At 29.6% G+C, this 10,795-nt stretch overlaps 1 long non-coding RNA gene across 1 annotated transcript; it reads left to right on the top strand.

The window, feature by feature from the left end:
• Window positions 1-23: 23 nt before the first annotated feature.
• On the top strand, window positions 24-4,261 carry LOC148193785 (uncharacterized). The gene is made up of 6 exons (XR_015782042.1): window positions 24-294; window positions 3,169-3,234; window positions 3,316-3,444; window positions 3,566-3,622; window positions 3,716-3,796; window positions 3,887-4,261. It is a non-coding gene; the product is annotated as an uncharacterized LOC148193785 (long non-coding RNA).
• The last annotated feature ends 6,534 nt before the right edge of the window (window positions 4,262-10,795 follow it).

Genomic DNA, 10,795 nt, shown 5'->3' with positions numbered 1-10,795 from the left:
GGAAAGCAAACATGGTTTTCGAGCAAACTCGGTGAAATCGTAACTGAACTCGGTGGAATCGTTTTGAATCGCGATTTTGCAAGTTTGAAATAGGGAGAAACAAAGAAAGAGGAAATCCTTTTGAGTTTAGGGCACCGTTGCGTTTCTTTCGCTGTTGTTCGTGGTTGTGCCTCGTTGGCTCGTCGTTCACCTGACTTGTGGTCATGCTCCGTTTGCATGGTTCACGCTCACCGTTGTGCTTGCTGATGTGCTTGCCGCCACTCCTGGTCTCGCCTCCTTCGAGCTCTACGTGTGGTGAGTGAAACTTTTTTATTTTAACGTTACAACCCCTAAAATGGCATTGTTCGTGCTTTTATTAAAGAAATGAAATCATTATGGTTTTATTAAAGAAATGAAATCCACTCCACTGTTTGTGCGTTTCTATATGCAGTGTTTATATTTTATATTTTAGCATGTAAATATTTAATACTAAAGTAAAGCTGAGTCCTCTTCTTACACTTATTATTTTGGACCATTGGGCCTCCCCTCTACTCTGCTGAACTTTTGAGCCAACATTAAGTTCAACAATTTGTTTTTTATGTGAAGTGGCAACTATAATCAATTAAAATTATGATAAAAGAATAATAATATTAAAGAAAAATATTTAAAAATATATAATATGACAAACTAATAATTATAATACTATAAAAAATAAAAACATTACATTATTTATAACATTATAAATATTAAATTATTATGTTATTTATAAATATTTTAAAATATTTTTATATGAAGTAAACTCTTACGAGTTTACAATCAAAGTTTACGTAAACTCCCATGAGTTTAACAACCTTTGGATGTAAGGACTGGGAGAGGACAACAATTAGGAGTAATTTGTATCAAGGTCATTTTCAAGGAAGTTGAGGAGTGGTTTCTTGGCTAGAAACATTGAAGGGGACTTTGACTGAATTGTGAAGTTCCAGCCACATTAGCACAGTTAGGATAGAAGGAGGGGGAATAAACTTGGAGTCTAAGGTGGGTAGTTCGAATTCAGGGGAAAATTGAATAAAGGGATTGCGAAACTTACCCTACCCTGAATATATCAAGCGAAGGGAAGAGGGCAGGTGTTTTCAATGTGGAGGACCATACACTCCTGGTCATAAATGCCCTGAAAAGAATCTTCGGGTGTTAATTTTGGGAGAGAATGTCGAGGTAGAGGAACCTGAAGAATGAGAAGAGAAGAATCAAAATCAGATGGAATTATCTATTTTTTCTTCTGCGGGAGGATTAACTCAAACATATACTATGAAGTTCCAAGGATTGTTGCAAGGAAGAAAAGTATTGATTTTGATTGACAGTGGTGCCAGTCACAACTTTATTTCAGATCAGTTGGTGGCTGAATTGGGTTTGGCAGTGGATAAATCTTTTCCTTATGAAGTTAGCTTGGGAGATGGACATCATAAGCCTATTAGTGGGATTTGTAAAGATTTAACCCTACAGTTGGAAGGATTGGAGATGCAGGAAGGTTTTTACCTGTTTGAATTAGGAGGAGTGGATCTTATTTTGGGGATTAATTGGTTAGCTACACTTGAAGAAGTCAGAATTAACTGGAGGGATTTAACAATGCATTTCATTCAAGGAGAGAAAGAAGTTCTAATAAAGGGGATCCTTCCTTAACCAAGACGGTTGTCACATCGGCAGCCTTATTAAAAGAAACAGAGATTGAAGTGGTGACATTGGTTTGGGAGATGGGTAGTGTCGAATTGGAGGAAGGATCTGAGAGGCAATACCAGTTAACAGCAGCACAAAATGAGTTGGAAGAGATTTTGGGGTCTTTTGAAGGCATATTCAGTACACCACAGGGGTTACCACCCAATAGGCATTTGAATCATCATATTTCTATCATAGCATGTGTAGATCCAATTAATGTGAGACCTTATAGGTACCCAATTGAGAAACAAGTTGTTGAGATGTTGCGGACAGAAATTATTAGGCCCAGTAAAAGTTCATACAAATCCAGTGATTTTGGTTAAGAAGAAAGATGGTAGTTGGTGCTTTTGTATTAATTATCGAGCCTTTGCTACAATTTCAGATAAATTTCCTATTCCAGTGATAAAAGAGTTGTTAAATGAATTATATAGAGCTAATATTAATGATAATAATATTATTATTAATGATAATAATATTAATAAAAAACATCGTTAATAATAATAATATCAATAATAATAGTAATAATATTAATAATAATAATATTTACATTTAAATTTATATCATATTTATCTTCAAGGGTAAAATGGTGATCATCTAATTTTATCAATTAAATAATTTTTTTAATCTATTACATCATATACAAATTTTTACAAACTTTCATTTCAAATCCACTCAAATCACACCATCTTTCTCTTAACCCAAATAATACCACAATTCTCTCTCTATCCCCTCAAATCCATTCACTCACTTCCTTAAATCCTCTCCCAAAGTCGGGGTTTTGTTCACAAGAGCACCATTTATGCATATATCATACTCCCAACCATAATGGGTTATCCCTCAGAAATATTGGATAAAGAACTGTTTACTAATTTGATAATGGGGTCAACTTGCAGACAATCTTTTAAACCTCTCCCAAAACGCACAAAGTCTACTGCCATAAATTTATGTTCTTATGGAAGAAGTGGCTTTTTGAAGCTGAAAAATATTTCTCCAAGAACAACCTCTTCAGGCTCTCCCAATTAAGTTATGGAACCGCATGGAAAATAGTACAACAATCCTTTGCTCTCACGTAGAGGAAATGAAAATGCTTTGACCTTTATGCGTTTTTCAGGCACACCTTGAGTTGTGACACTATATTGAACTCCCTTAAGTGTTTCTGCCTAGATTATTCAAATTTAGTGAACTATCCCAAAGTTTATTCAATAACCTCATTTCCCATAACGGCGGCTGGGTCAACTACCTCATTGCATTTTATTAGGCAAAAATAAAGGAATGTTTTCATATTACGTTTCTTTCTCTTGTATCAAAATTATTTTTAAAGCTCAAAGTGTGGTTTCTACGATGAATTGCAACAATGTTACTGTTTTACATCCTCATTAAAATTTGCGATTATCTCAAAAATAAGACTATGGGTAAGTTGAATGTTTTGATATTGTATCATAAGCTGAGTATGTTTTCTCTTTTTTGAATATCTTGCAGATAGTGGCTTTGTTGGCGGATGCATTAACTGAAATACAAGAACAAGTTTTGGAAGCTGATGATGTGGTATTTAATGCATATTGTTGTGTACGCCAATTGTATACTATTTAGTAAAGAGTTGCTACCTAATATATAAACTGTGTTCAGGATAGTGACTGGGAAGAAGTTGAAGCGGATGGTATCGAAAATGATAGAGATTTTCTTTATTCGGTGTCTTCACCTTTGGGAAAAGCCACTGATGAACATCTTCAAGCAATGGCTAAAGTATTTAATGAGGTTTCGTTGAGTTACAGTTGTTCTCACCTATCTTAATTTTTGTACCATGCAATTATATCATAATTTAATACTGAAATTTAATTAATTATTTTATTTTGCTAACTTGTTTCAAAATTAAAAGGATCGAGATGATCAGTACGACGACAACCTTTTTAGTGTTGCTGATCCCCTCAATCAGGTCTGTGATCTGGAGTCTGTTTTCTTTATTCAATGTGATGCTCAAATTTGCATGTGTTTGTTAACAATTTACAATTATGGTTGCAAGTGACAGATAAATCTGGCAAATTACCTTGTTGATTTCTTTGTTAGCTTTTCGCAATCTGACCGACAGCTCTTAGAGCACATTTGCGAGGTTACCACAGTAATATTTTTCATTTAGTTCACATTGTAGTATAGACGATTGTTGCTTAACTTCTGCAATTTACCTTGGTTTGCACTGCAGAGTTTGACTCAGTCTCAACGAAATGCCATTCAAATGATACTGAAGAGATGAAAATTTAGTGTGTAATCATCGAGTGCTGTCTCAAGGATGGGTTGATAATACTACGAAGAATCCAACAAAGATGAGGTTGGGAACCAATATTTTTCCAATATTTAGGTTGGGGTGGTCTGCAATTCTGAATGGCGTTTTCCCTCTGCTGTACTGTAGTGCTCGCCCGTTTATGTCTATTGATTTTTTTATTGGATTTGTTATTGTATGTATTGAAGTTTTGTTTTTAGTTGGTTTCTGCCCATCTATAATTTTGACCAAATATTGTTTGTATACCAATTATACTGATTATTCAAGAAAAGGAAGAAATCTCAGTTGGTTTCTGCTTGTCACTGTTCCCGGTAGAAAACTGTTTATATTTCATGTAGGAAAACTTTTGCAGTCTAGAGTTAAGCATTGGTTGGAGTAATGATTTCTTTCCCTCCCTTTGTAATAACCCCTTTCTTTTCTGGAGAAACAATACTCAAGAAGCATACAATTGTTGTTCCTTAGTTGCACATTCTCTGATTGATTCTTCGGGGGTTGAGATTGCTCTAAACCAAGTTGAGATTGCTCATTAGTGTTATTTTCACTTATCCGATCTTAACAAAGAATGGGGTTCCATATTTGGATTAACAGGGGGTCTCATGACTAATTCTTAATTTATCATTTATAGTATAGGACCGACTTATCAATACTGGTATTCATATAATAATAATAAAACTATCAAAATTGAAATTACAAACTTAGGTACAAAACATCCTACCTATTTTTTTCTACATAACTAAAATTTCATTATTCTACAAAATTGTCTTCATTGCCATCAAGTGTGTCTTCATTGTCTTCAAGCTACAAATAATACAAAATAGTGTCAAAATTTCTATAATCATCTAATTTTGATAAAAGTTAATTAAGTATAATTGAAACTATACAACTTTTAACAAATACCAAGGTATAATTATAGAAATAAAAGTGTTTTAATTAGTCAATAATATGCCTTAATCAAATCTATCTAACTTTCATGTAATACTAGACATCTAGACAAGTACATCTCCTTTCACCAGTACAACATCATTTAATGCATATCACAAAACTTGCGAACATGCAACATTTATATGATTCAAGTACTTGAAAATAAATTATATGATACACTCACTCAAATTACAACTAAAAGTAAGTTATATAACACAACTTGACAACAACATTTATATGGACTTCCAGTTTGATAGACTTGTGTATTTGTCATATCCAATGTCGTCGATGTATAGCTAGAAAATATTATAAGTTAGATATTAAAATATAAAATTCATCAATTCAACTATCTTTTGTTATATCTCTACTAAAATATAAATCATAAAAGAATCAACAAAAGGAAATAATTATTCAGATTTTTGAAAAGTCTATGCAATAATACCTTAGCGTAAAGAAATGTTAACTCATACTAACTTTTGTAATTACGTTCTCTATTTTTTTTTTCTTATTAAGTTGAGTGTCTAAACATTATTAATAGATTAACTTTGGTTCTTAGTCATAAATCATCAACATAGATTTGTTTTCTTCATTGGTATTTCAAAAACTTCATTTATAGAATTAACTACTTTGGTAGAGATAAATACATGCATTATATATATAAAATAAAGAATATATTTAGTTTTTTTTTAAATGTTTGTAGTGTTAATTTTATTATACAACTATTCCCTTTTTGTATCTTTATGCATGCACATGTTGCGAGTCACATAGGGGTGCATTTTGGACCACATACATGCATTCATTTTCTTCCACTAGTGTTTTTGCTAAACCAAATTATTCCTTTCTTACGTTGAATGAGTGATTGGGTTGAAATGGAGTGAAATTAGGAAATAGAGTGGGAAAGAAGTTTTCTATTTTATTATTTGGATATTCATAAAAATAAAAAACATATTTCAATACCTTCAAGGAAAATGTGATATTTTGTAATATTTATCAATTATAATACTTCCTTATATCGTATAGTTATTGTATTTAAACATTGTATATGTATCATTTGATGATATATATTTTGTTATCATTAAACCACTTCCTCTAATATAATCTAATGGGTTTTATTTCGTCTAGTTTCAACAATAACATATTTAAATAGTTTCAAAATATAATTTAACTTTTGTTATGTATAAATTATTTTATTCCTCAACCATAACAATCCTGAAATAAAATAAGAGTTGACAATAAAAAAGAACATTCAACTTGTTGCCTAATTTGTGCAGTGTTAACAAACTCACTCATTGAAATAATTAATATTCAATTCATTGATAAAACAACCTATAGGTTTATAATACTTTTGAATCTAATACATTAAATATTTCAAAATATATTTAATAAATTAATTGATGGTTGACAAAACGCTTAATCTTTTAACCAGAGAATATATTAAATGATGATGACATGATGAAACTACCAAAATTAATTTTATTTTTCGGGAGAACAAAAACAAAATCCTATTAATATGATTAGAAAATTCAATTATTTAATTAGTATTTAGCTCAATATTTAATTAATTAGATAAAAAAATTATTTTAAGTATAATCTCGAATTCAATTTTTTTAAATATATTTTAATAAAAAAGCAAAAAAAGTATTCCTAACTTAATTGAAATTCTTGAAGAAGTTAATAAGCAGGAAAAGTAGGATTAAAATATTGACTCCAGAAGGAATCCAACCAATCCAAAACTGTGGTTGTTAAGACTTTATTAGCTTCACCATCAATCCTCGCAATTTTGGCAACTTAATATGTATCCATTGCATTAATTAGAGTCTCTGTCGACAATACGTTGACGTATTACAAAGTAACATTATTCTTTCGCCCAGATATTTTTTTTAAAATATTAGGAAACAATTACAATTATTTAATGTGATTAGATAAAAAATAAATTAGATGATACCAAAAAATCATCTTATATTTCTGCTGTTTTCAGAACTAATATAATTTTCAAATTGGAATATTTTAAAATAAAATAAGTTATGTGAAAAAATACATGAATTAATTGTGTGTACTGTCCTAAGTATTATTCTATTTCAGTTTATGTGTTTTGTCCTGTGTAATCTGGTAAACTATAGAACATATCTTGTGACAGTAATTTAATACAATATCACAAAATAATTACATAAATACCAAAGAAAATAAATTTGGTTGGTGGGTGCAAACAGAGGAATCAACTTTCTACAGTGTATTAATACCATATAAATAATTTTAAATTAAATATGGTTTAACTTAAAGAGGAAAAATAAATTAAAAATGCAGGTAATTAATTCATTGTTCCTAAGTTTAGTTCTGTGAGTTGTTTCCTTTTTTTGTTCCAAATAGTTTTTTTTTAAATATATTTGTCAAGGTATATGTGGCGTCGGTTAGGTAGTCAAAATTTGCGAAAACAATAAATTGTGTAATAAATATGTAATAAATGAATAATCACACTTTCAAAACCTTATCTTATTTTAACACTTTATTTTTGTATAAATGTACCTAGATTATGACTCAATTTTTTTTACTACGAATACACTTTCAAATCTTATCTTATTCATAACACTTAAGTTTTTGTATAAATGGACCCAGATTATGACTCAATTTTTTGACTACGTTATGCTTAATTATCTAATTGTTTTCCTAATGCATATTACTTGTAGGTATTCAAACCGTTGTTGGCCGATATCATCTCGATTTAGAAAAGATACATTTGCTTTCGAAATATTTCTTGAGAAGGATAAGGATCATTGTTATATTCTGACTTTTGAGTTAACTTCATTTCATATTCTATAAGTATGTTGGCCAATTGCGTATGGACCACGAGAGCAGTTTAGTTGTCAAGATCAGCGTACTCAAGTATTTGGTGAATCCTGTCTTAAGCTTTGTGTTCAATGGGTTCTAAAGTGGGTGGTCATTGTCTAAGGAATTGTCTAAGGATATGGATAATGAGCTTCACCTAGACTTACTGAGAAAATATCGATCAGTATAAAATTTTCATTAATTGATAATTAATCTGAATAATAATAATTATTGACGAATAATTAATAAGAATAATAGTCATTGATTGAAAATTAATAGAAACAATGTCATTTATTGATAATTAATGAATCAGACTTAATGGTAAATTTATTATATTATTTATAAATATATGTCTAAATGGGAGGTCAAAAAATTAATTCTTATTACTAATTTTTATTACAAGATTATTACGTAAAGTTAGTGACTTGTCCATTCGATCTTCAAGACAACTTAGAGTAGGAGACCTCAACCCCTTACCCAAAACAAAAGCCAAAAATAATCTTTCACTACACACGGTGTAATAGTTGGTAGATCCACATGATTTGCACTTATTGGATAGAATTGTTGTTATAGAAAATATACAAGCCTAGTTGATTGCAAAACCATGTATTGCATATCTAGAGCATTTTAATTTCAGGATGTTGAACACCCGAAAGTATCATTAAGTAGTGTTGAGTGTATATGTAATATCCTTTCTCAGAATATCACTTGAATTTTTTTTCAAAATTTTCATTTACTAAAGAAATGAACATTTGGTACCATCACTAATAAGTGAATTCAAAATCTTTATAATAAATAGACATTATTTCAAAAACCAAAACTAAAAAGTTGTTCAAAATACAACTTAAAAATATCATTATTCCATAATACAATTTAAAATCACAAGTTTTCTAGTACGACTCCTTACTCTAAACTACTTTAGCATCATTCATTTGTAACAATGTCTGCTTTCGTATAACAACATGAGTTATATGATCATCTCATAAACACAAACAAGCAAGGGTGAGTTAACCACAATCATGAATAATATACAAAAACTATATCACTTACCAACGTCATTCAATCAAACATTTCAATCCATAAAATCAAAACACACACTCATGAAAATCATCAAGTCATATTACCCCCACATAATACCCATAACAATACACATTTTCCCTACGTAATCCTCTTAAAAATTAGTTTTACTTCCAAAATTAAAAGAGATTAGCCGATGAAACTACCAAAATTAGTTTTACTTCTCGAAAAAGAAAATCCTCTTAATACCATTACAAAGTTCAATCATTTATAAACAGTGTCGAAAATTTGGACCAATTTCAGTAGAATCTATCACTCAATTTTTCTGAATATATTTTAGTAAATAACAATAAAAAGCATTCCTATGTCAATTGAAATTCTCTTGAAGAATGAAAAGCAAAATCAGACTAAAATATTGACTCTATAAGCAATCCAACAAATCCAAAACTATGGTTGTTAGAATGACCATTATTAGCTTAACTGTCGATGCGACAAGACAATATTGGCCACTCAATATGTATTATGTCCTCTTCAAATGCATTATAATCTATGTTGACACATACAGCCAGATAGTCACATTATTCTTTCACTATATAACTTTGAAAAGATGTGACAAGACAGATACTATTTAGTTAATCATTTTAAAATAAAAAATAAGCTGATACTTTTATATTTAACTTTATTGTTTCCAACATTATTTTTATATTTAAGAATAATATATTTTTCAATTTAGAATGTTTTAAAATAAAATATGTAATGTACTATATATGTCGAAGCACGTCTCAGACTCGACTTTCATGGTATAATTTTACATTATGACGATGATCAATAAAGACCCATATCTGAAAATTAATAATAAAATTAACTTATTTTAAAATTATAATTAAGGTATAATTAACTTATCAGTTAATAAAAATTAATTAAAATAATTAATTACATGGATCACACTTATTATATAAAACTTATAAATAATAATATAAATAATATAATATCAAGTATATTAATTACGTTGATTAACTATAGTGCTTATTTCCTTAAGTTGTGTAAAATATTTGTGTTCATAATTTTAAGAATACATTTCAAGATCTAATTTTAAGTAGAACATTTCACATATAACAACTAGGTCATCTTCGGGTGAAGTAAGGAAGTTGAGATTTATGAAGCTTTCTTTGAAGCGGGAGGAATCATTGACAGTGGACACCTAGTGCTTGATCGGATCAAAAAGCCTTACAATAAGAGAGGAATGTAAATGACAAATTAAGAATTTGAAAACTTGACCATTCGCAAATGCTTACGATGAACTTGATGTGGATGCAAGGAATGTGAACGAGATTAGGGATTTAGTGACCAGCGAACTAGAGGACAGTGACAAGTGAACTCGACAACAATGACTGACGAACTCGACATGGATAGTTTGTTGACCGCAAATGATGAACGAGAAAAGAGAGGATGCAGAGAAGAAATTAGGGATTGTAAAGAGTGAAGATGTGATTGCATAAGAAATGTAAAAATAAAGAGATATTATGATCGATTCTTTAAAACCAATCATAAATATTTTTAACAAAATTTTGAGTTTGTCAGTGTGTATCATGTATTATGACAAGTGTTAAGTTATTATAACTGGTTTCCAATATTACATTATAATAAATTTTATTTTTATTACGAAAATGTCACTAGTCAACCTAGTATGACAAATGAATTTCAATCAACCTATTATGACTAAGTGAATTTCACTCCTTAGATAGTGATAAAATCTTATTTTTCTACCTGTGAACTAAAGCATAGATTCAAACAATATATATTTCTTTTGAGTTTATAATTCTTTTGTATCCAACAACGTATTATATTAAAATTATGATATTATTGATATTAATAAATGCATCGGATTTTTTTTCGTTATAATAGTTTTTAAGCAAAGTGTTTTTACAAATTCTTAAACAAAAAAAATCAATCAATAATTAACACATTTTAGTTTTTTTTTTTTAAATGAAGGTTCTCGTTAACTAATGCAATCAGGGTGTAAAATTTATATGGTTAAAACATTACCATATACGATAAAATATTTAAATT

The sequence above is a fragment of the Vigna umbellata genome, chromosome 9, assembly GCF_029865625.1.
Source record: "Vigna umbellata cultivar VRB3 chromosome 9, Vumbellata_1.0, whole genome shotgun sequence".
Taxonomy (NCBI): domain Eukaryota; kingdom Viridiplantae; phylum Streptophyta; class Magnoliopsida; order Fabales; family Fabaceae; genus Vigna; species Vigna umbellata.
This window is presented reverse-complemented; position numbering and strand designations above follow the sequence as displayed.